Source organism: Gallinula chloropus (genome assembly GCF_964237585.1).
Source record: "Gallinula chloropus genome assembly, chromosome: 1".
Taxonomy (NCBI): Eukaryota; Metazoa; Chordata; class Aves; order Gruiformes; family Rallidae; genus Gallinula; species Gallinula chloropus.
The window spans coordinates 119,293,547-119,318,229 of record NC_140085.1 but is presented as its reverse complement, the minus strand read 5'-3'; positions in this window follow the sequence as shown (position 1 = coordinate 119,318,229).

Below are 24,683 nucleotides of genomic sequence, written 5' to 3'. Positions count from 1 at the left end.
TAAAAATTACAGAGACCTTTTTTAGGACAACAATGGCAGCACAAAGCCCCTCCATGCTGATCTCCTGGCAGTGGTCAGTGCCTAGCATTGCAAGGTGGGGGGCACAAGCAACTGTGGAGACTCACATGTGGCAGGTTGCCGTACCCCAGGGCCACATCCACAGCAGCGGGACTGTGGCTGAGAAGCAGGAACGGGAGGTTTCATCTCTGACTCTGTATCCTGGTAGAATTATCCTTACCAGCAGCACTGGCTCTGGGGCTCTGAGAGGAGGAGAAGAACCAAATGCAACACCCCACCCCTCCTCAGTGACTTACAGACTTCCATCACGCTGCCCCCTTTCCCATCCTTCTCCTCTTGGGAAGGGTCTCTCCCTAGAATTATATCTCCAGGACATGATAACTCAGACCATTAACTCTCTTTCAGCTGCCCCTGATCCTCCCACGGCAGTCTGAGGGGTCTGTGCTGCTCGTGCCACCCTTCTGGCAGACTCTGCCTCATGGGGTCATGCCACATCTTCTTCCCTGCCGTGTCCTCTGTGTTGTTTATCATGCCTTCAAATATTTGGGTTGCTTGATCTGACTGAGGCACTGAAGAGAAATGAGATGTTCCTACTGATCTCTAAATGTCTCTCCCCTGAGCTAATACAGTTACTTAAAGGACTCTTCTCTAAGTTCCATCCAGCCAAAAGCTCAGAAGGCTTTTTCTATTTATTTTCCTGGGCTTCACCATGGGGCTCTCAAGCATGTATTATCCATCTCCTTTTCTCAGGATGTTTTTATCACCGAGGAATTTGCACAAATATTTTGTGGTGCATTAGTGCCAGATTAGTGGTCCTTTCTGAGGAAAGGCAGTTTGGTCATATGAGCTGATTTAACTGAACGTGTCAGCCAAGCAAGGTGAGCAGGCTCTTGGTGAGACTGTGGTCTTGCAAAAGACCTGAATGCAACAGCTCACATTAAAAGGAGGAAAGAAATCCCACTTTGCAGCTGGCTACTCACTCAGCTTGGGAATGTCTGGAGATCAGCTGAGGGCTAAGAACAATCTTTATTTTAACTGCACTTGTTCACTCCACAATCAAAAAAGTAGGATCAGAGGGAAAAAAAAGAGGTCTATTTTTTTTTCCCATCACTGCTTATTTCTTTTCCGAAACAATAATCCTCAAATCCATCACATCTGGTTGCTATGGAAGTGACTGAAAGCACAGAGAGGATTATGGTTTCAGGTAAGGAAACAGCAATGGGCACAGATGAGCTCCTAAAATCCAGTTTGGCTCTGAGGAGCAACACTGCAGAGAGGCATTAGAGGACTCTCCCTGTTTTATTTGCCTTATTGATGTGTTGGCTCCAGCTCCACAACAGCAAAGTGGCAGGTCAGAGCTAAAGTCGTCACATGTAATTAAATGGGGAGGGGGCTCGAAGGACTAGGAGGGCTCTGTGGGGGTGCCCCCAGCCATACAAGAACATTCTGGAAATCTGAGCTCCTTTCTCTTGCACTCAGACCTCACCGAAACAGGACCAGTCAGAAACTCCTTCAGTTCTGGAATTGAAGCTGGATCCGGGTTATTCTTCAGAATTCCCACAGTGACACAATGACAAATATCAAGTGACCTGACCTTTTGCTGCTGAAAGAAGGATGCAAAAAACCACGAGTTAAATCAAAAGGAGGTGGCTTTTGTGGTGGTTTAACCTCAGCTGGACATTTTATTCCACTAAGGGATGTACCTACACAGATCCCCAAAGGGTGTTTGCGTGAGGGCAGAGGGATGCCTTTATTGATCCCAGAAGCATAGCAGCAGCCCTGGGGCCCAGGGATGTGGCAGTTGAGCTGCTGGGGACAGAGACAGCAGGCAAGAAAGGCAAGCACGGCCAGCTGGCTAAATACAGAGCTCCATTTCTTTCCTTTTAGCACACCCCTGCGCGGCCCCACCAAGGTACCGCTGTGAGTTCGGGCAGTTGGATGGAGGCAGGGCAGGCTCGACAAGCATTTGTGCGTACCTCTGCTCAGCAAATACCTCCTTCCACCATGGCTTTTTGCTCATACCAACACCAGATGACGATGGGTGCTTTGCGCAGAGAGGGGCATGGGCATCAGGGCCAAAGTGGCAGGAACCCTGTCGGCGTCCTTGTCATGTGTGGGGAAGCACAGGTCTAAAGGGTAAAGCTCCAAAGATCAGGTCAAAGATGTTTTATGAGAACTCAGGTTGTCCTTTGTCCTCCCCACGGCTTTGTCTAGGGTCTGTAACACTGTACTTGTGCATAGGTGGGGAATACAGCATGGTTTGGCTACAGAGGGTCTGAAAATATATTTTAAAAAAAAAAAAAAGAGCCTCTCTGCTGGCACAGCTCAGGGAAACTGTGCTAGAAATAACAGTGCTTATGCATAGCTGTCAAAAACAGGCTGTCGCCGGTGCCGCTTGAACGGGAGCACAGCCAGGACCTTGCTGCCCAACACAAGGGCCATGTCGGAGGTTCGCCTTTGTCTCCAGACCGAGGATATGTTGATCAAAAACCAGGGAGGTGTTTTCGTTCCGTGTGGAGGAATTTCCCCACTCAGCGTGCCAAAAGGATCACTTCCCTTCCCCCCACCCCCCAGCTTGGCTCCAGCCTCAGCCACGTGCGAGGCCGAGGCGGGAGAAGTCCACCAAGGCCACACCGCCTCGAACCACAGCAGAAGAGGTAACCCCAGATGAGTCCTGCGAGGGACATTTGGCAGCAAACTCCTAAGTGGATTTTTCCACTTAGACAAACTGCACTTAATTAGACTGGACAATTTTAGGAACTCTTGGAGGTTGGCCGGCAGTTTTCTTTGGCCAGGCACAGTAGGCCTATCTAGTGAAAGACCTGCTCAGAAAAAGCAGCTACAGGGTCCTAACGTGACAAATCGAAAGGGGAAAGAACCACAAAGAAGCCCTGTAGATATTAGAGCATTAACATGGTTAATTACACAGGCCAAATAAAATAGTTAATTAACAGTGCAGTTGTGAAATACATAATAAGAGAAATAGGAATGTATGACATGGATGTAATTGCAGGAAAGTGAAGGCTGCTAGACGATAGCTGTTTGCACATACAATTTCAGGATAAAAGGGGGACCTTTTTCATCTTCTGGGCCTTATAAACAAACCCTGCCGCCTCCCCAGATAGAGCAAAGATGGCTGCACTCAAGTCCCAGGGTACTGGCTGTTCCCTATTTGCCAGCGCTGACACACAGTCGTGACAAGGAATTATATATTGCATTCATCACGCCTGCTTTCCAGGCATGATCCCCAAATAATTAATCCTTTTAGCTTGCAGGAGCTGCCATCTGGCCAGTTTCCAATCAACCTGGCTGGTTTTACGATGGAGCCGCCGGTTGCCCGCGCTCATGCGGGCATGTACAGCAGCTGCTTGACTCAGGTGCCTGGGATTTCTTGGTATTTTAAAAACACTGAGCTTCAGATATGCCACATGCTGCCCAAACATGGAGAACATACCAGCTTTTGCCTCAAAGATTTTGCTGTCCGGAGGGAAAAGGAGTGGGAGCTGTACATAATAAGTAGAGGAAGACTCAAGTAGACTTGTTTGATTTGTGTTGAAAAACTTATTCTGAACAAAAGGCCCAGAATAAAACCCAGCCATGGCGACATCTGGAACTTCTTGAAGGTGATCTCTGGGATTGTCTTTCAGACCCCACATGGGAGAGGATCCACTCAGGGCTCTGCAGTGACGTGTGATGAAGCTAGCATGCCCATAAAGACAGAATGTCTGTATGGTTTTGAAAATAATCTGGTTTATGCAAAGTACTGGGGAGAAACCTTCATCGCTTCCCTAAGGTGCATGCCTTCTCCCTTTGCTATACCTCTGGTCCTAGGTCAGGAAGAGGGTGGACTTGACCTTGGATCTCAAGCTTCTCCAAACTGTGGTCAGTGTGGAACCAGACCTGCTTGGCTGGTTTGAAGAACACCTGCCAGATCAGATCTAGCAGGTGGAAGAACTCTTCCTCGGTGATCTTTTTAGGCCTGAGCTACCAAACCGCTTGGATCCAAGGAAATTTGGGTAGTTGTGCGTGTGAATAGCTGCCCAATGATGGCATCAATTGTGCTTTAGCAATAGGATGCTGAGGAAATGTAAAAGACAAGGAGCTGTGGAGAAGTGTTTCTGAAAATCTCAGAATTGGATTCAAACCAGTAAAAAAGCAGCTAAGTGCTTTATGAATATGCTCCCATGGGAGTGTCTCCAGACGGAGAAGTGTCCTGAAAACACGCTGTGCTTCTCCATGGTGCAGTTCTTTTCTGAAAAGGGACTTTTGATATGAAAATTATGGTTCTATAGAGGCCATTTGGGTGACATGTGACAATAGAGGCACATACATACGGCTGCTTTGTTAGCTTGGCCTAGAATAAGATCCTTTCTTCCTTAGGCCACCTGGTCAGTGTTAAGAACCAAGGTGCTGCTGGTTAAGTTTCCTGGTGGCACCTGAAAAATCAATAATCATCAGCAAGAGTTTGGCAGGGCTGCTGGGGTGGGTTCCAGTAGGTAGATTCTGTTGTGGTGCAGGTTGGAGGAGAGACCTGTCTGCTGTCTCTGTGGGCCTTTCCTTCTGCATAGGAAGCAAAATGAATTATCCAATGCTTTGTTTTCTGTTTCATTTTTATGATTATGGTCACATGCTAGCATTAATTCCCATAGGGAGAAAACCAGCAAGCATCTTTACAGATTTGAGTGACTGGGACAGAGGAGTGTTACCAGAATTCAGATTAGCAGCTGCTCCTGTCTGAAGTTTGCTTATAATATGAAGTGTTGGATGAGGTGGAAAAAGCTTCTGGCTACAGTGAGATGGATTTTATTTTAATTTTTTTTCCTTGAAGCTCTTGTATTGCCATTAAAACCCCTGAAATTGTCAATGTTTCAAACTTTTTTGTGCCCAGAAGTCTCTTCTCTGTGTCAACCTGCATCAAAGCTGCTCAACCTAAACTGTCTCGGAAGTCAACTTGTGCTGCTTGTGGGCTTCATTTGAAATGAAACAACGAAAAAACCTGACTGCCCCCATGCACACACAGCATCTGTCTATGCTGGTGTGTAGAATTCCTGCTTGATAAATCCCAAGCTACACTGCAGCACTTTGCTGGTACCAGGTGAATTGTTATGTAGCCGAGTAACAACATCCCTCAGTTCACAAACTCTGTCAGAGCTGGGTGGATGCTAGATATTCTTGGTATGAGTTGGCTGCAACAGTCCTCTGTGAAACAGATCCTTTATTTTTAAGGTTATAAAGTAATAGGAACTAAAAACTAATGACAAGCGTGCTAATGCCAGAGGAACAACGTATCCTTCCAAACAAAGAAGCGCAGGGGTCAGATCAGCACTGCCACGAACTCTTCTTCTCCTTACAACTTACCAGTTAGTGCTCAGTGAGTCCAGGTGCACTCCTGAAGGAGCAGGGATTGTTCTAGAAAGCAGCCTTGGGAGCCGGGGGTGCAGAGAGCTGCTGGGAAGTGCAGCTGCTGCCCGGTCCCTGGGGGTGGCCAGGCTGTGTACCAGCTCTCCCATCCAGCTACCCGCCTTGCTCATCCTGCAGCTCACTGCCTGAATCATCTGCTCCTCTGCTGTGGAAAACTTTAGTTAGTTACTAAAGTGAGCCTCAAGGGTTAATGCTTCCTTGTTTTCATGATTCCTCTCCCAAATGTGGGTGTATTACCTCATTTTCCCCCTGCACTCCCTCCGTTCTTTCCCCAAGCAGAGCTTTGCTGGCATTTTGGTTCCCCCCTGCCAGAATCCTCACAGCCTGTTTGTTCACCTAAACGTAGGTGCTGTGTGAGCAGGAGAAATCCTTTGGCAAGGTAACAAAAGAACGCAGGATTAGAGATACAGAGAAATGAAGGTAAATGATATTTACATAAAGGGCCTCACAAAAATCTGCTTGTTCACCAGCCCAGTGAACTCGCTGCCCAGGGCTTCTTAATTTGTTATTTTTAGATTTGTTGGAAGCTAATTTATTTTCTTAAAGCTTTAGCAAACACCTTCAAACTGCTGAACGGCTTATCAGCCTGCTCTGGTGTGACAGATTTCCTCAAAATGACTGATCCTGCTGGTAGAAAGCAGCACCGTGACGTGCAAAGGCGAGTGCGGCGAGAGGCGCAGGTGAACACACAGCTCTCCCAGCAGAAGGCTTCTGAACAGCCAGGCGAGTTGACTAAGGCTGTGACCACTGTTTTTTTTCTTGGTGGTGGTGGGAGAAATGTATCTCAGTATCTAATGAGATCTCCCTCTCTGCCTGAAGGTAAATGGGTCACTGCCCCCTGAGGAGTTCTGCGGCACCTTCCCACTGGTCTGACAATTGGGTAACCGCTGCGTTCCGGTCTCCTCGCATTCCCAGGCCCGCTCTTCCTGTTGAAAAATATATGTTAGGGGGCGGAGGGTAGGTTTTCAAACCCTCTCCTTCTCCTTTTTTGGGCAAACTCGCAACCTCTCATGGTAATCTTGAGCATCAGCTCCCTTCTTGCCCGAGGAGCCCCATGGAAAGGCAAGCTCGTGTGTGGCACAGCGAAGGGGAGCTGGAACCTCTTAGCGGCAGATGAGCTGCTTTACATTTTACATGAAGTAATGAAGAAGTATAAACAGATTAGCGTTGCTGTCAGAGGCTTTTGCGTGTTTGAGTCGAGGCTGGATTCTCCCCATAAGGGCAAGCACAGGCGAAATCCCCACGCAGCGGCAGGAACAGCCAGCCGTCGCCAGATCCGTCGGCGGGTGTGCCGAGCAATGAGGCAATGGGAGCAGCAGGAAGAAGCACTAAGGAAACGCTGAGGCTAGCGTGCACATGTGGGATTAGCTGGCCGGTAGCTTGAACGCATGTGTCTCGTGGCTACAGCCGTAGCGAGGGGTAGTTGCAACAGTTAGCAGCGCGAGGGCCGAGTGATTAATGGCGAGCGGCCTGTGTAACAGCTCAGGAAGAGTTATATAACTGCCAATTTCTTAAGAATAACTCTCGTTACCTTTGAATACTGAGCTGGCCTCCTTCGAGCCTAATTGAACGGACACTGGAGATGTTTAATTTAGTGTTTTCCCCATGTAACCACAGGATATTTTCACCCTCTCGTTCTCCAGGGCGGGGGGGGGGGACGACAAACTGAATCAGCATCTTCCACTCTTCCAAAGCGGTTTCTCTAGTTTATACAGTGTCTGGAGGCCATGAGGAGTTTTCCCGGTAAAAAATGAGAGAGCTGTTGCTACAACAAACAACTTGTTCACTTTGCCTGCTTATTCAGGGCCTTGGATACACTTTAAATATGAAAGCATGTGGCGCTGATGATGCAAGAGGTCACTAATAATGCACATACCCATTAATTACACATGTATAAATAACATGCAAGTAATACATCCTTGATCTGGTAGCTGAACTCCAATAAACAAAAAGAAAAACCCGAACAACAAACCCCTGGTGTGAAACCTTTTTGGGAACTGGTTTTATTTTTCTCCAACGTGCCCCTCTACACACACTACTTTGTTCTGAGTCAGCGAAAGTCAAGCTCAGACCAAAGACTGTGCGTCATCTTCAGGGCAATTTTTTTTTTCCCATGCCCTTTCATTTTGCATATATACAGTTTGAGACAAAAGTTTTATTTTAAAAATAATATATTTAATATTTCAATGCCTTTCCTGAAAATTTCCCCCCACAATCATTTTTTTTTAGGTCTGTTCTGTCAAACATATTCAGGCAGTGAGTATTCAAATATGTAAATAATACTTCTCTCTCTCATCTCCACTTTTATTATTTATCATGTTCAAAAAATATTTTGCTCAGCTCTGATCACCAGTTGCCCAAGCCTTCGTAAGCAGCTGGACCCACAGCTATGGTGGTCTGCTCCCAGTGCTGCACTGGCCATGGAAAGAGTGCGGTGTCCCTTGCCTGGAGACAAAACAGGAGGCCTGGCCTCATCTTACCTACGGCAAATAATTCCATCCGAGCCCTGACTTGATTGTTGTGATGTGACACTATGTGGAACTCATATCTGATCCAAAGGAAAGAAAAAAGAAGTTGTGGGGTTTTTCCTATGAAGAAAAAAAAAAGTGAGGGGGTTAAATCCAACTGTAAAAAGTGTGGAGCTTTCACCAGTTATAATTATTTCTGCCCTTTTTTTGTTTTCTTTTTTTTTTTTCTTCTTCTCCCCTGCTGTCTGGAGGCACAGAGCAATCAGATCAATGCTTTTCCAGCTCCAAAGCCCTGCTGCTCTGAACCTCTGTCCTTGGAAGCGCGAGTCCCAGAGGAAGGTGCTGATCCTGTTTGCGGGCTGGGCAGAGAGTCCCAGGCTGAGAGACTGAGCAGTGGGCTCGCCCTCGCCAGGCACTGGGGAGAAATGGGCTGACTCCTGTGACTTGAGTTAAGGGGTCACACAGAGAGATGGAGAGGCTTCCGAGGCTGGGGAACTGGGCTGCTGCAGAAGGCTAGCGCTGAAACGTCGGAAGTACGTGGGCACTGGGCTGCCTCCGCCTCGCAGATGAATTTCCCCTTCCACGCAAGAGCAAGAATGTGAAGAGGAGTTTGAGAAAAACAAATGGGTGGTGGAGAGGAGAGGGGGTGGAAGCCGATATCTGTGTTAGACTTGCAAGAGCAAGGTGAGACATGGTAAGAAGTGGGTGCTTTGTAAATTCCCTGCACATACATTTAGGGTGGGTTAGTATCTTGACTCAGCACAGAGGAAAGACAGATTTCCTTCCCAAGCGCAGTTTATGAGCTCAGACCAAGCTTTTGATTCACACTTTGAGTGGGTTAGTTTCACAAGTCTTCTAGTGAATCTTTGAAATTGGATAAGAGCAAAACCACAGTAAAAAAAGGCTGCTTGCATTTCTGAGCATGTAACCACGGCCGTTTCATTATGATCTAACGTTTCATTGACCAAACCTTGGCCCGGGAAATAGCAGAGAGAGGTGGTAAAACACGATCCCTGAAAGACTGATATGTTGAAAAATGGAAAGCTGGAACTGTGAAGCAAAAAATGTGTGGTTTTATAACTAAAGTCCTCCTTTTTTCCTTTAAATTTATGACTGCTCTGAACCTGAAACTGCCAGGCATCCTCAAGAGGCAAGACTAACCAGTAGCAAGCGTGATGCCTGCGTGCCCCGGGAATGGAAATGTGATACCAAATCCCGAATCCCCAGCTGATGTGATCCAGGCTCATAAATCGTGGCCTCTTCATAGATGGGAGCCAGCTGCCAGTGAGAGGCTGGCCACCTCCCCAGCAACCCTTGCAGATGCTGAGAGTGGCGTGGATGCCCTGCACGGACCACTCGGCCATAGCCCGTCTGCACAAAGGACTGTCCAAACTTCAGTGCAACTCGAAAGTCCTTCTGCAATTGTTAGTGGTGACCTGTTTCCACAGCAGGCACTGGCACCAGCTACTGCAGTACCAAAAGCTGAAATGCAACCTGGAAAATTTACCTGCTGCAGCTCTAGCTTCCTTAATAACAGCAAAGTGACAATTTCTGCAGAGGGATCCTGGTTCTGGGGGCAAATGAGGACGGGGAGCTGGAAAGCGGCTGTTTCGCGATGCGATCGTACTGCTAACCGCCCCTGTCTCTGGAACACCAGTAGCTGCCTTCATGCACGAGGCACACGTCTGATTAGATAAGCTGAGAGAATGACCTTCCTGAGATCTGGCATCACTGCCAAGCCTGTTACTACTGCTGCTTTGGTTGGTCCTTTAAAAACTGCCTGTTATTTAAACTTGTGCGGTTCTTTCACCTGTCAAGACCGACCTGTGGCTTTGCTACCCAGCTGCCGAGGTGAGGAGGGGAGAACTGCAGCATTAAAAGGAAAGCTAAATGACTTTCCAGCCCTTGTGACCGTGACAGGGCAGCTTAGCAACTTGATAGCGTGCACCTCAGAAGCTCAGGAACTGGGAGGCAAGGAGACGATCCGGTGTTTGCCGTCTTCCAGCATCCCCTAGGCTTTAAACGAACAAGGAGCCTTGCAGTATTGTTCAGCTGTTTTAAACTCCGTGCAGAGCTTTAGGAAGCAGCTTAACCAGCCAACAAACGGCATGCACATCTGAAGAAATCATAAAATAAATCAAGAGCGAGCCTCTAATGCCCATGTTGAGGCAAAATAGCCTTAAAAAAAGAAAGTCTGCGAGGCTGAAGTAATGCGTACAGGAATTCTGTTGTTGTTTTTTTGTTCCTACGCACATGCCTTTGGTGTGAGGTAGTGTTTGTTCACTCACGGTGGCTGGGAGCGTCACTGTCTGGCACCGTACAGGTAATATATTCAGGGCAGCTCACAGGTGGTGGCACAAGGCTGCCCTTGTTGTTGGTTTTTTTTTTTTTTTTCTTTGATTAAGCATGATCATTTTGCACCAAGGTCGTAGTGTGGGTGGAAGGAGAGGCAGAAAAATTAAAGGGGAAAAGAATGTGCAGTAAGAGGTGGAAATTAAAAGGTCCTGGTAACTGCCCGCAGAACAGTGCTTGTCAGAGGGGTCGATCCAGTGCCTGGCGAGCCCAGGAGCCCACCTCGCTGCTCCTCCAGCCCACGGTGCCCCCACAGCACATGGCTGAGGCACGTGGAGTCTGCAGAGGCTCATGGCCTGGGTCCGTTTGCCACGTGTGAGCCGTTTCCTGGCTAGCTGCCCGTCCTTCCCGGCTACCCCCCTGGAAGCTGGGTGCTTTCAGACCTTGGGAGAATGAAGGCTTTCAGGGCCGTGCGGGGAAGAGCTAGAAATGTAGGTACACAGTGTTGCCATGGGCTGGGCTCCATTTGTGTTTCCCAGTTGCTTTTGCATTCAAAACTGGGGTATGGAGTGAACCTCACTCTGGGGGAAGTGGGGAGGGCTGCAGAGCTGGGGTCCATGCTCTTGCCCCCACTCCATTTACAGCCCCCTCATTTGGCTCCCTATGACAGAGGAGTCCCTATCCTTAGTGCATGAAACTTGTAAAATGGTATGCAGGGCTTTAAACGGGTTTGTTACAACCCCTGTAGGGGTTTTGCTGTTGTGACTTTGTTTATTTAAAGAGTATGGACCACGAAAGAAAGGTAGGAAGCCATTACAGAAATGCTACCTAACTGACAGGGAAATAATTTCTTAGTCAGGCTGGTGTTTACCATACTTAGCATAGCCAAATGTAACTCAAGTACCAGAGACACCTGGGGCAAAGAGGTAAACTAACCTCAGCCCATGTAGTAAGGATTCCGCTCCTTTGCTGATGATGTTGAAGCCCTTGGGAGCTATCTCAAGCCAATCTCCTTGAGGGTTGTTGTGGGGTTTTTTGTTAGGTTTTGTTGTTATTTTTCAGGCTGACCACTAACAATATGTGGAGAGGAAGCTTTCCTGATAATGTTGAGGTGAAATAAACAAGTGGTTTGATGAACAAAAAATAAAAAAAGGAAAATCCTTTCAGGACTACTTTGTAAATCACAAGAAATATGACCCCTTGGTCATGTCTCAGCACATTCTTAATTTTTCTGCCATGATTTTTATTTCCTTTTTGTTGCTAGGCCTCAAGGAGACACCTGTAAAGTTTAGCTGTGATTTGTGCACAAATGTGTAAGAAGTTGCTGGCTGTAGGGACTGATAAATAGTCACTTCCCTCCTGGCATCTCTCCTCAACAAGCCCATGTTCTAAAAGATGAAAGCACCTCAGCCCAGGTACCAGAAATGTTCTGACCTTCCAGAAATATAGGGAAAAGAGAGCCAGTCTTCAGTCCCCAGGTGGTCCTATGAGGTAGAATATGCTCCATGCTACAGAAAAAGGAAGGACAGGAGTCTTGCCTTCTGCCCTGTCTGATTGAAGGGCAATGGGGAATTTCCTTTCCTTATTCTACACCTATTAACTGATTTAACCTTGTGTGGAGAAGCGTGAGACAAAAACCATGAAGAGATGCAGGACTTCTTGCCCCATAATCCATCTTGAGTTGTATGCCCCAGCATGAAGAGGTGGGGCATGGAAGTGGCCTAGGAGGAGAGGTGTTTTCCAGGCTGTTGTAGCTGGTCATCGGAAACATGTGATGAATTAAACTGTGAACATAAGGTAGGCACAAATACGATCAGTGAATTGTAATTAAGTTTCTTTGGATTGAAAGCTGGAAGTAGGCTAAGAAATTTGTATCTAAGAGGATTTTATAAAGCACAGATCATTTGTGTAAGACATTCTGGAGATCCAGTGTCTCAACTTTTTATGAGATTTGCAATATATGCTGGTTTTAGCTACTGAAAGGAGATAAGCCTGGTATGCTATAGTCAGTATTTCTGCATTCTCTTTGTTCAAAACTGGTAAAGGTATGTGGAGTGGAAAAAAAAAGGATTAAAGGTGAAACAACTCTGAACAGGATGAGAGAAGATCATTTAAGTTTTGGGTGTAGTTTCAGGTTGTTCTTTATTTTATCTGAACCGGTCGTCCCACCCCTAATTACAACAGTATTAAGACATTCCTGGGTGTGGTAACTTGAAATTCTTAAGTGGGCAAAAATTTTCAGCTATGTAATATACTTAATGTGTGTATCAGCAGACCACTTTAAATGGTCCAGCAAGGTCCTGCTGGCTTCTTCACCAGCTTGTGACCCAGTGTTTGCTGCAGCTTTAGCACAGAAAGGGTCACGTCATTCTTTTTTACTGAATTTGGGTGGTAACACCACGGAGGGCCGTGTTCTCCCAGCCACAACTCAGATGCTCAGATAAAGCTCTCTGTCTCTAACACAGTCCTACAGAAGGAGCCAAGTGTTTATAGCAGCTCCCACTGCTCTTTCAACAAGACTTTGAGGGGTTTGGGGGTGTTTTCTCTTCAGATTTTTTCAGTTTGCAGTGTGGGTAATCTTTTCCATCTTCTTTCTTTGTGGGTTTTTCTCAAGCCAGGTAAAAATTTCAGTTCACAGAGCAGATGGTGCAGTGAGTCTTGGCTTTGACTCACCAGTGGCTTTTATCTTGTTTCTTAGAATCTGTTGTAAATCACAACACATGCAAGACAGCAATTACAGTACAGTTGTGCACGAAGCCTACTCTGGATAATTTGATAGCTTGTTAGCAACCAGCAGACTAATTTGGCTTCAAAATGCAGAGTTTCTGCCTTTTCTGAATCCGTGAAGACTAGTAAAATTTGGAAAGCTTTACCAACAAACCCAGATAATACTTTGCTGCTTTTCAAGTATACGTTGTTACCAGCTACATGGATATTTACAAACTTGGGATAAAAACACATGTGGCAGCATTGGATTGAAAGCCAGGAACAACTGATGCATCATCCAGCAGCACAGGCTACTGTGCTGGGTTTCATTGGATGTGCTCTGAAGCCTCAAATCTTAAGGCTCTCAGTATGCTCTGCCAAGCACTTCCAAGTTTGATGCACACCTATGATTTGCTTAACCTATCTGACCCCAGCACGCTGCCTACAAGGCTCGGTAAGAGGGATCTCTGCCTGAATCAAAAACTAGTGTGTACTCTTGCTGGCTGGTTGGAAGGATGATGAAATGCAGTGCCAAGAACAGCTATGTCCTCCAGCAGCAGGACCTCGGAGCACAAAGCTGTTCCACAGTTCAGTTTCCCTTTCTCGAGTTAGTTGCCTGATCTTCTCACGAAAGCTCCTTAAAATTGGCTGGGTCTGGTCTTGTTCTTCATTCTTCTGAGCTGAGTTATCCGCAAATGGTCTGATGCTGGAAACAAGGTGAGAGAATTGCCTTTCCTTTCAGCCTTGGCTATTAAGAAATGTGGGCATGTCAGAGCTTTCATTTACATCTCCGGGAAGCCAACTTTGCAGCAGCTGGGAGTACTGCAGTGCTGCGGGGGAAGTCTCTGGGGGAACCCCAGGTTCGGGAGAGATGTACCTGTGCCAGTGTGATGTGGTATTAGGGCAAAAATCTCCATGCCCAAAATCTCAGGCCGAACAGCAAGGCTCAGGTCTGAGGTGAGCTCATGTGGTTTGGGTAAAAACCCACACAGCTCAGCAGCTCCTGCCTGCTGAGAGGCTGGAGGCCAAGCTGGGTAGAGAGCAGCCTTCAACCAGGGATCCCTGTTTGCACAACATACTTCCCTCTTCAGAGGGGTAGGGATGAAATTCTAGCCTCGTGACGGAGATAGGCATGTGGTAGATGGGACAGGAGCCCTCATCTCTGATTAAGAGGAGGTTTTAAGTTGTCATGCAAAATGAAACGTTGTCAGCAGGAGAAACTGAGCTCTGCTCTTCTTGCTCCCTTTGCTCCTGAGTGTCATCTCATATGTTCAGGACTGTCATCTAAAGGACACAAGGTGAGGGGGTCAGACTCCTTTGCATGGAGAAAGGGAAAATATCGTATCTCCTGCATCCCAGACGAATGATCTGACTGCTGAACTATTAGATAAGGGAGCATGCCTTCTCTCCAAGCATTCCAGAAAAAATGTTCTTCACTTCCCTTGCTTGTTTTACCAGTGCCCCAAAAGAAAAATGTTTTATCTGAGACAAATGGAACATCAATGTTTGGCATCCTGCAATTTCTCTGGCTGACTGTGTGGTGGGAAAATTGAAGACACAATGTGATCTGAGCCCTTTCCTCTAATTTTTCTGCTTGGTCGTCAGACTGGGAAAAATACTTCTTTGCACATTTAAAAAGTAAATATTAAGTCTTGCACTCTAAGTACTGAATAAATAATCCTGCATAAATACTGAAAATGATGAAAGAATAAGGGAAACTTTTAGGGTTTTTATACACTATTGTCCCACAAACTGTTTGTGCTGGTCAAATTCTGTAAACTTACAAATTATTTTTCAAGGATGCCCTTTGAATACTTGATACCACACACCAGCCTGATATCATCAGCAGAGGTACTGTGCTCAAGGCTGCACTGTGTGTTACACAGACCTATAAGAAAACAAATCTCGCCAGTGTGGTGGGAATTGAGACTACCCAGAGATGATTTGGTGTGATATGGTATGACATGATGCTTCCAAAATGCTCGATGCTGATTCTTTTATTCAAAAAAATAATTTGCCATAGTTGCTCCTATTAAGGAGAAGGGCACAGCAACATCATGCAGGAGACAGAAACATGGACAGCTAATTGTGGTAACCTCTTTGCTGTTAAAATAAATAGGAAGGTTTGAGGTTTGCAGAGCTCATGCTTCACAGGAATTTTCTGGCAAAAGGCTCATCATGGACAGCACACATTTGAAGACAGAGAGCTCTTTTTTGTTATGGCAACAAGAACAACAGCATCACAGAAACACAAGATACACCAGAAAGGCTATCTTTCTTTAAAAGTCATCCTTGCAGTCGATCAAGGCTCGTACACAGTCTGTATGTGGGAAATCTTACTATCGTGTGCCCATAAATAGCCACGTCCTCCTGCTATGTACCTGCTGCCTTTGCAGCAAGCGAGCGCTGTCCTGATCTCATTTGGAGACAGCATATCTCTGAGCAGTAAGTCAAAGCAGCAGCCACTTGTCCACACAGGCATGCCTCCATGCTGAATGTATTTTAAGCTGGAAAAATAAAGAGGTTTCTCCTAGGCACAGCCAAGGACACCTCAGGAACCAGAGGCTTTCAGTAGAGCGCAACCTGTACTTAGGCATCTAGAGAAGGGATAGATTTTCAGGGTATTGTGCCTGTGGCCGAAAAGATAACACCTTCAGCAGATAAAATGCTTTGGAAAACCCAGTTTCTATTTTTTAGTGCTGAGGCAGGATGAGAGTTTCTGGAAATCCTGATACAACTAAGGCTTGGTTTCCCTTCGAACATCATCTGTTGGTTTTTGCGAGGTTCTCTGCAGTGAGTTGAAGTAAACCATGCTGCCTTTGGGGCTTCCAGACTCTCATTTTCTGTAGTTTGCCTATATATGAACGTCTTGGTGCACTCTCCAAATGACCACAAGCTTTGATACAACAGCTACCTGTTATGTTTCACTAGAAAACCCAAAGAAAGGAAATTGTTTCCTGCTGCAGTGCAGGCAGGAAATCGCCAAGGCTGAATGGCATGATGCCTGCCTGGCCAGGGAGAAGTCTGTTCACTAGAGGAATTCAGCTAAGGTGTGCAAGTAACATTATCAAATAAGTGAAGCAGTGGGGGGAAATGTACTGGGAAATACAGGTTCTGGGAAATGCTGAATCCAGACACCTGAAGGGGTCTTCATGGACCCAAACAATCTCCCCTGCAAGGAAAGGCTGAGTGAACTGGGGCTGTTCAACCTTGAGAAAAGAAGACCGAGAGGGGGTCTGATCAGTGTTTATAAATATCTCAAGTGTGGGAGACAGAGGGAGATGGCCAGCCTCTTTTCAGTGGTCTGTGGAGACAGGACAAGGGGCAATGGCCTCAAGTTGGAGCACAGGAAGTTCCGCACCAACATGCAGAAGAACTTTTTCACAGTGAGGGTGACAGAGCCCTGGGACAGGCTGCCCAGGGGGCTTGTGGAGTCTCCTTCTCTGGAGATATTCAAGACCCATCTGGACGCCTCCCTGTGCGACCTGTCCTAGGGAACCTGCTTTGGCAGGGGGGTTGGACTTGATGATCTCTGGAGGTCCCTTCCAACCCCTACAGTTCTGTGATTCTGTGATTCTGTGATACCCAGTCTGGTGTAAAGCCAGGTCTGACCAGCTCAGCAAGACCTTCCTTCTTTCTGTCCTCTGACATGCACCTAAAGGGTGCTTCCCAAGGCCTTGGGAGAGGGGTCATCAGCTGGAGCCCAGCCCCATATCCACGTCACCTGCCTTCTTAGGAGCCAACATCATAACACAAGGGAAACATCACAGTGGTTGCTGTCTAAAGCACACCATCGCATTTCCTTTCAATCAGCGCAGAGGTTTCAGCTGCTGTGCCCTTCTTCCTGCTGCCTTGGTGCTGGCCTGCACTTCGATCCAGGGGAAAGAAGTCCTTATGGATGAGGGCAGCAGGAGGAAGAGCCCAGATGGTCTCATTGAAAAGCACTAAGAAACGAAAGCTTCCCCCCTCCTCTTTCTTACGGGCTGTTTTCTGCAGCTGGCTCCCCCTCACGCTGCCTTTGTCCTGCCCTCCCCCCTGAGAGGATGCAGTGAAAGGAGTTCCCCGAAGCGCCAGGGTTTCGCTGCGCTCGTGAATCACACTGCTGCTTTCTCTCTGTGACGTACTGGTACATGTCAGAAAGCTCAGCCAGCCATTGCTTTCTGCCTTAAAGGTTATTCGGCAGCTTGGAGGGATTCCCTTAAATGACTGCTCTGAGTCTCAGCAAATTCTGAAGCATGAAGGTTTTTTTCCATTCCTTTCTGAAGGAGGGGCTTTGTGTTACTGTCACCATCCAGTCTCTGTCATTTCCCAGCTGGACCTGCCTGGTCTGCCAAAGGAAGGAGACATAGGTCTGTCAATTACATCACCAGATTTTTCCAAGGAAAGCCTGGATGCAGCAAAAGGTGACCCTGAAGACTGTTGTCTCTGTCTGTGTGATCTCTTTTTCATCAAACAAACGTGACTCGGTCTCTTACAAAAGGTCATTGCCAGGCATTTGGGGACACTGCGGATGGGGTGTATCTCATCCAGCTGCAAGCTCTGGGATCCCTTCATCTTCAGTGAGGAGAAGCAGGAGTTCCCATGGCATGAGTCTTCTGATCTCTTCTAGAGGTCTGTATGAGGATGAGACAAACTGTGTCCCAGAAGTGTCCACTTCTCCCCATTTTCCATGAGCAGCTAACTCAGGTGTAAAGTAAAAAAAAACTTTAGGTGTTTGCTTCCTGTTTCTTCCCAAACATGGATGCTTTCAAATGAAATTTCCTGCTCCTCTTTTTCCCCTTTCCTTTTTTAAATGATTTCTCATTTACTATTGTTTCAGAAAAGCTCTGGGTTGCCAGATGAATTGCACTCTGAAACACTTACAGCACTAACTCTGTCTTCCTCATCTCTCTGGTGTGGCACAAAACCCCAAATATGTGTGACTGGTTGCCATTAGGTTGCTTGGTGTTCTGTGAAGAAGTGTGTGATGGAGTTTTGATGCAACAGCTATGTTTCGGCTGAGAGAAAAAAACCCAACACTTCTACCTCCTTGACACATTGAATACCTATTTATATTCTGTTACAGATCTGTTGGCACTGTACAAAAATAAATCATGGATATCACTGTTTGCCAGTTGGTCTGCTCCTTCCTATTCCCATTTTTGTTATGGATCCGTGTTTGAGAGCCTGGGAAGCTTTAGGACAGCGTTTCTGTCTTGTTTTTACCCATTATTATGGCCATGATTCATTGAAGGGTTCTTAGGCTGGCCCTAACCAAAGGGTGCTATTCATGAACTAACCCTTAATCAAGGGCTACTGATGAGCCTGAGACTGGACACATGCTTGGGAACTCTGCTGAATCAGGACCACCATGCGATTCCTCTTTTCCCTACTGCTTATTCATGGCCTCTACTCCCCACAGGCGCTGGGAAAGGCACGTCCTTGCTCTCAGTCAGAAGTGATATCACCCGCCCTTAGCAATGTTATTCTCTTTCCTGCTGAGCTTAGGCAATACTGTAACATGCCTAAACAGTGCATCCACAACAAGGAATGGCATCACCTTGCTTTCAAAACAAACCTGTGGTGGGTGGAATTAGCTGTGCCGGATGATGCTGGCCTGATTGATAACGATCAAGTGAAGAAACTTCTTCAGCTATTCAGTCATTCACCTCTGGTCACCTTCACTCTAGAGAGGACGGGAGCTAGTTGTACTCTCTGACTTCATACCACAAAGACAAAGGAAAACTGCTGGTATTTTTTAGTCCAATGTCCATTTAAATGGGTCGGTGTTAGTGAACTGAGGGAAAAGAAGGGGGGCATTTCCACAACACCTGTTGGCTGTACCTAAAGCGTCTGCTCGTTTTACCTTTGCATCTCCTCTTAATGCGAACAACAAAAACCACAAAACATCTGTAGCCTCTGCTGTGCACCTACAGACGTGGTATTTCCTTCCTGAGCTAAAAGGATATCTGTGTAAAGGAAAGAGCACTCACTTTGTGGTAAATAATTTGGCTGAGTTTTGTTGCCTTATCTCATACGTGTGTCCAGTTTTTCAGAAATGTGTGAGAATGATTTCAAAGACACCATGTCACGTCACTGCCTGGGTGGTATGTAACATCATAAATTAACATACAGCTGGGTTATTGGATGTGTTTTTCCCTCCTCCTGTGGAAAACCCACTGAAATTCTGAATCTTCTCATGAACTGCACATAAAGAGGAGGCCAGAGTTATGAAGAAGAGAAGCTGGACGAGAAGCTGGCGAGACCTGTAAAGAGAGAAGAGCGGGGCCTGGGAGAAATGAGGAGAGATTAGATGGGGGAACATGAGCCAGGGAGGAAAGGGTATGGAGATTAGGAAGCAGAGTTCATGGTGGAGGAAGGCATAAGGCTGGTCTGACTCAGAGAAAGTATGGAGGAGGAAATGTCTAGGCTAGGAGGTGGAGATGGGATCACTGGGAGAGAGATGAAGTTTTTCCCAAGACTTGTGAGAGAAATGGCTGAAGAGAGGTCGAGTCTCTCAAGTGCAGAGAGACAGTTGTCCAGTGGTTTAGACCCATGGTGTAGGCTCTTCTATCATACATGGGTGGCAGGGTCCCGTGTTATAAAAAGGTGGGCTTATCTCCTGCTGGAGACAAAGCTAAACAGAAGCTGAAGGGTCAAAAGGAGATCATAATCAGGGACTGAACTTAAATATCAGGATGCTGTGAACTCTGTACTGGGAGTTAGGAACTGGCATGAGGCACAGAAACTAGAAACTAGGCAGCAGGTCTGAGCTGGTTGGAGGCAGAGCTTGAGCATGGGGCAGTGGGCTAGTGGCTGGTAGTGCAGTGGAAGGCAGCTGGTGGGTATTATATTGTGCCTGGTGAACTGAGCGGCCAGTCCTCAGCTGTCTGAGTTTGTCAGACCTTAGATGCTAGGGAGGCCGAGTGCAGCCAACTGACAGACTGATAGCTCTGGCAGGGGAAACACTGGCTGGAATGATGAGGACTTCAGATGTTAAGTCACAGGAGAGGATAGCCAGGGAGCTAAGACGAAAAAGCTGCGACTGGAACAAAGATGCTTGCTGACTTATTCCCAACTCCTTCATGTCAAACCTGCAGAGAGCATACAGAAAAAAGCATATACTGCTTCAAGAAGATACCACTCTTGAACACAGCCAACACAGCCTCCTGAAAAGTGCTGGCTAATTTCATGTTTCTGGTTATGTATAAATTGGTACCAGGGGTGCATAATATGCATATAAGTGCATCTTGCAGCATATCTTACAGTTTATCTTGAAGTACATCTTAGTGCAGTATTTCCCCTGAAGAAACCAGTCCCTGTATCAAACATCTTTTATCTAAGATTATGTTTCAGTGACTGAACTATGTTGCAGCCCATTCTGAAAAGCCCTTGTTATGACGGTAAAAGAGTGGCTGGAACCGAGCAGCAATCAGCTGTTCCTTCAGTTTGGCAACAAGTAGAAGCACTGGGATTTGACTTGCAAACATGCTGTGGGTTTTTTGATTCAGCTGACCTCAGTGACTTCTGTCCTTAAAGATACTAAGCACTATATAATGCTGAATGCTGGGAAGGTGTGGACTGTGAGAGTTTCACCCTCCCGGTTTCATTACCAAGACTGGTATATTCATTCATTTTTCTCTCCTGCCTCAGTTTCCCACCTTTAAATGGATTTTGTTATGCTGGAGGAACCCACCTCGCAAAATTCCCGACACATTATGGATGAGGAGTTTAGAAAAAGCTGTGAAATAATAATTTTCTGAGAAGGGCTGGAGCAGTGTGCAGCACACAATGCCCTCAGCCATACTTCAGTGGGTACAGAACAGACCAGAGTCTGAACGGCAGCATGCCCTGAGTGAGGTAAGACTTTGTGGAGCAGGCAATTAGAGATTATTTCCCAACACAGACACACAAGGATGATGAAGTAAGGCTGCACAGGTGGCCTTAATCATAGCATTTCCTAACTCTGGACTCCGCACCTCCATTAACATTGTTTTTAAGGGGTGTATCGTGCTATAAGGAACTGATTCTGAGGAATGTACGTCAGCTCCATGAGCAGGATTTCTCTGGTATGAGGGCAGACTTTGCACAGAGGACCACCCCCAGACATGCCTCAATGTGGGCAAGCCTGCAGGCCAGCCTGTAGGCACTGTGTCAGGAGCTGATGTTTCCGTAGGAAGGCCTCGCATCAGGTGCTCTCCAGGACACAGGCTAAGGAGAGAGAGAGGACTTGTTATTAAAGAAGATGGACCCCTCTTCCCATTGCATGATCATCTGTTAGAGCTCTGATGGCACTAACAATCCTTAATGGCTCTGACCAGTCTCACCTGGGGCCTCCCCCTACACCCTGGCTGTGGGACCAGAAGCCCCATTTCAGCTCAACCTGAGGCTTTCAGTCCCCACATGACCTATTATTTACCTGTGGCTGTCTCCAGGCCTGTCTCTCAGATGGCCCTGAGGTCTCTGCTGCAGGTGACATGCCTCCAGCCCTGTCTCTGGCCTCATCTCCCTCAGCTCATGCCTGGAACCCCACGATGAACCCTTGCTCTGGCTCATCCCCTCACTATGTTGGCTGTCCATGGGCCTCTGTAGCCCCTCAGGTCTGTGGGCCTCTGTAGCTCCCCAGGTCTGTCCACCATGTCTGGTTCCTGCAGGATGCTGCCTGTCATGGAGGGCATGGCCAGTGCTGGGGAGCAGCAAGCTCCCTCTGCATCCTGGCATCCTTCATCAAAATGGGAGGTGACACAAAACTCCTCTGAGTTTTATTGCAAGCTCTTTGAAACTCAGTCCTCAAGGAGAGCTTTGCCTATCCTTGTACCCTCTCAGTGAACTTCGTCATGCACATTGGGATAGCTGGGACATCCTCATCCTTCTCAGGAGAAGACAGAGGAGCCCTTCTCTGCTTCACTAGCTGGATGATGCTATGCTTTTGCTATGATCCATCCCCCTGGTTTGCCATCTTGCCTGGAGGCTTTGGTGCTAGGAGGCAAAAAGCTTTGCAAAATGTTCTCCATCAGAGTTTGAGAAAGCTGTTTGCCCATGCTGAGAAGGTGTACCAGGCAGGCCATGCACAATGCCGGCCTGTTTGCCAGTTTTCCTGCTCACTGGGCATAACACTGTGGGTCAATATGTAACTTGGGGTAATGGTTTCAGATGACACTGAGAGCAGCAAAGAAACATCCCACAGAAAACCCTGTGTGTGGGAGAAGAGTGGTTTTGGAAGGGAAGGGGGAGGTTTGGGCTGAAAACCCAACCTGTCCAGTTACAGCTGTTTTGATCTTGCTGGGTCAAAATAGATTCAGGTTCTTGGAGGCTGAGAAATACAGACTAACTAGTTTTTTTCTTTCTGTAGGTCTCTTCCCCTTTTCTAGATTCATCTGCAGGAGCAGACACAGCATGAGAAGCCTGGGGATGGTCTCAAATTGCTCGTATCCAAAAAAAAAAAAAGAGTACTGGGACCACAGTCCCTTGTGACATGAAGGCCTTGCAGGCAGCAGAGAGAGGATGTTGAGCACTCTTGGAAAATGACAGAACTTGGTGGCAGTGGGCTCAGAATTCTGCAATAAAACCAAAGCCTCGGAGATTGCCCTGTAAGGGTGGCGCCCAGCCCAGGCGCGCTGGCACCTGCCTGGCTCTGCCTCGCGCTGCCACCCCTCCTTTCGCCCCTTCCACCTGCCCTGCATCTGTGCGCTCTCACTCATCAATCACTGCTTGTCACCTAATCAAAGCCTCCGGCACGGCTGCAGGCCAGATGGCACCAGTCCTCCTGGCCTAACGCCAGCCAAGCCATGGAACTTGCCGGGTTGCATTAGCTGCTGCTGCTGCTGCTGCTGCACGTTTAACTTTCCTTCGTAGCTGCGTGACACGCGCATCACGCAGAGCGCTGGTTTGTCTTCTTCCTGTCCCTACTCTGCAGCACTAATTTAGGCTCAGTCCTCACGGATCTCCCCATCTCATTGCTTTGGTTCTGTCAGCGTCTTTCACTGAACTCCATCACGCACCGGATTGCGAGCTACTGAGGAGAAAAAACTGGGTCTTTACAAAGCTCCTGGCAAGGTGACCCCCTCCCCACCCCTCGTCCTGACTGAGGTGGAGGCAAATGCCAGCATAAGACAAACAAGAGAAAAATAAGCTTGACTTCAAAAAGTCCTTGAAGCCGGTTCTTGCAGCAATTCATTAATATATACCAGTGTAAGGTGACACTCAGGCTGCTTTGCTTTCTCTTAGTGGCAAATTTGGTGATGGTTCCTCAGTCTCGTGATGAATCCTGAATCTTGTAATATTTCTTGCTTTCTAGATGCCTGGATGTTTGTGGATGCACGAGGATCAGAGCTGTCAATTTTTATGCTGTTTCTGTGTCTCATCGTCACAGGAAGATGGCTAAGCCCCTCCTCGTGAACCTGAGGACAAAGGTATCAGAAGACAAATAGACCTCCATGTTGGCTAAGGTTTCTTTATTTGACTATTTACTTATTATTTTCAAAGCACAATGGTTAAGTCTCTCTTTAATCCAGCGTCATAATTTGGAGAAGCCTGAATGATGAACTTTTAGGCACGTGAGAATGCTTATATTCTCTTAGATTGCAGCCCTGTTTGCCTGTATGTCCTCTTCAGGCTTGCATTCTACCCTGACATTAGATTACAGGTGGTTTTTTTTCCTCAGGCACAGTGAGTACAGAAGTTGCATGGGAAACTGGTAAGCAGTCAGAGCACTCCTCATCTTTTCTCACCCAAGGTTTTCTAGGGAAAGAACTGCTCCACGCCAAAGTTTTGGATGGCTTTGGAAAGTACCCTGCGAGGTTCTGCTAAGGTTGTCCTCCTCTCAGACAACACTGGATTTCCCCACACTCCACTCCCTGCCCCAATTTTCATCTCTCCCCAGCACAGAAACTGGGAAATAATGGAAAAGATGAGGCAGCCTGCCCTTTCAGAAGACATTTTATAATGTCACCGTGTTTCCCTGCTCACAGCCTGTAGGTAATGTTGATGGTGTTTACAGGAAATGCCGTGAGTAATTTGCAAAGCGAAAGCAGCTTACTATGGGGTTAGGGCTTGTCTGACTGGAAAGTGCCGCGCTGCGCTGCGTGCTACCCGGCTCACGGGCTGGGCTACCTGCCTCCCAGGCAGCGTGCCACGCCAGCCAGCGGCTTAGAGAGGCCAGGGTGGGGAGCAAGGCCTGGGGAGCAGTTTGCACAATGTTCTCCTTCCAGTATTGCCGTAGAAAAGCCAGGACGCTTTTGTGGCCAGTGTGACCCTGTCAGAAAGGCACAGCCACCTTGCCAGAGGAAGCCATTTCTAGAGCCTTCTTCACCTTATGATGCAGCACAGCACCAAACCCACTTTCATCTACCCATCTAAGCCCAACAGCATGCACCAGTTACTTCCTACAGTGCCTCCATCTGTCCCAACAAAATATCTTCCTCAGTATAAGACCCTGCATTTCTGCTACCTGCACCAGGCTCTGTACTGTTAGCTCCTAGTTTAAAGCAATCAAGCAACAAGCACCCCACTGCTACTAGCCACTACTTAGGCTAGTAACTGCTAGTTACTCTAGCCTAAAGGAAGGCTGAAAATTCCTTCAAACATACGAGGAAGATCATCTCTGTTTCTCCTTGAGCTCAACTGCAAAACTCTGAGGGACTTCCCTACACCAAGGCTCCTATCCAGTAGTTAATATTTGCCTGCATGTGCTTTGGACAAGTTTGCAAACCTAACCAGCTACACACACCAGGGATGCCTTCCCTAATCTTCTAGCATACCACTCGCCTGCTCCTCTCTGCTCTTGAGGGTCCTGCCAGC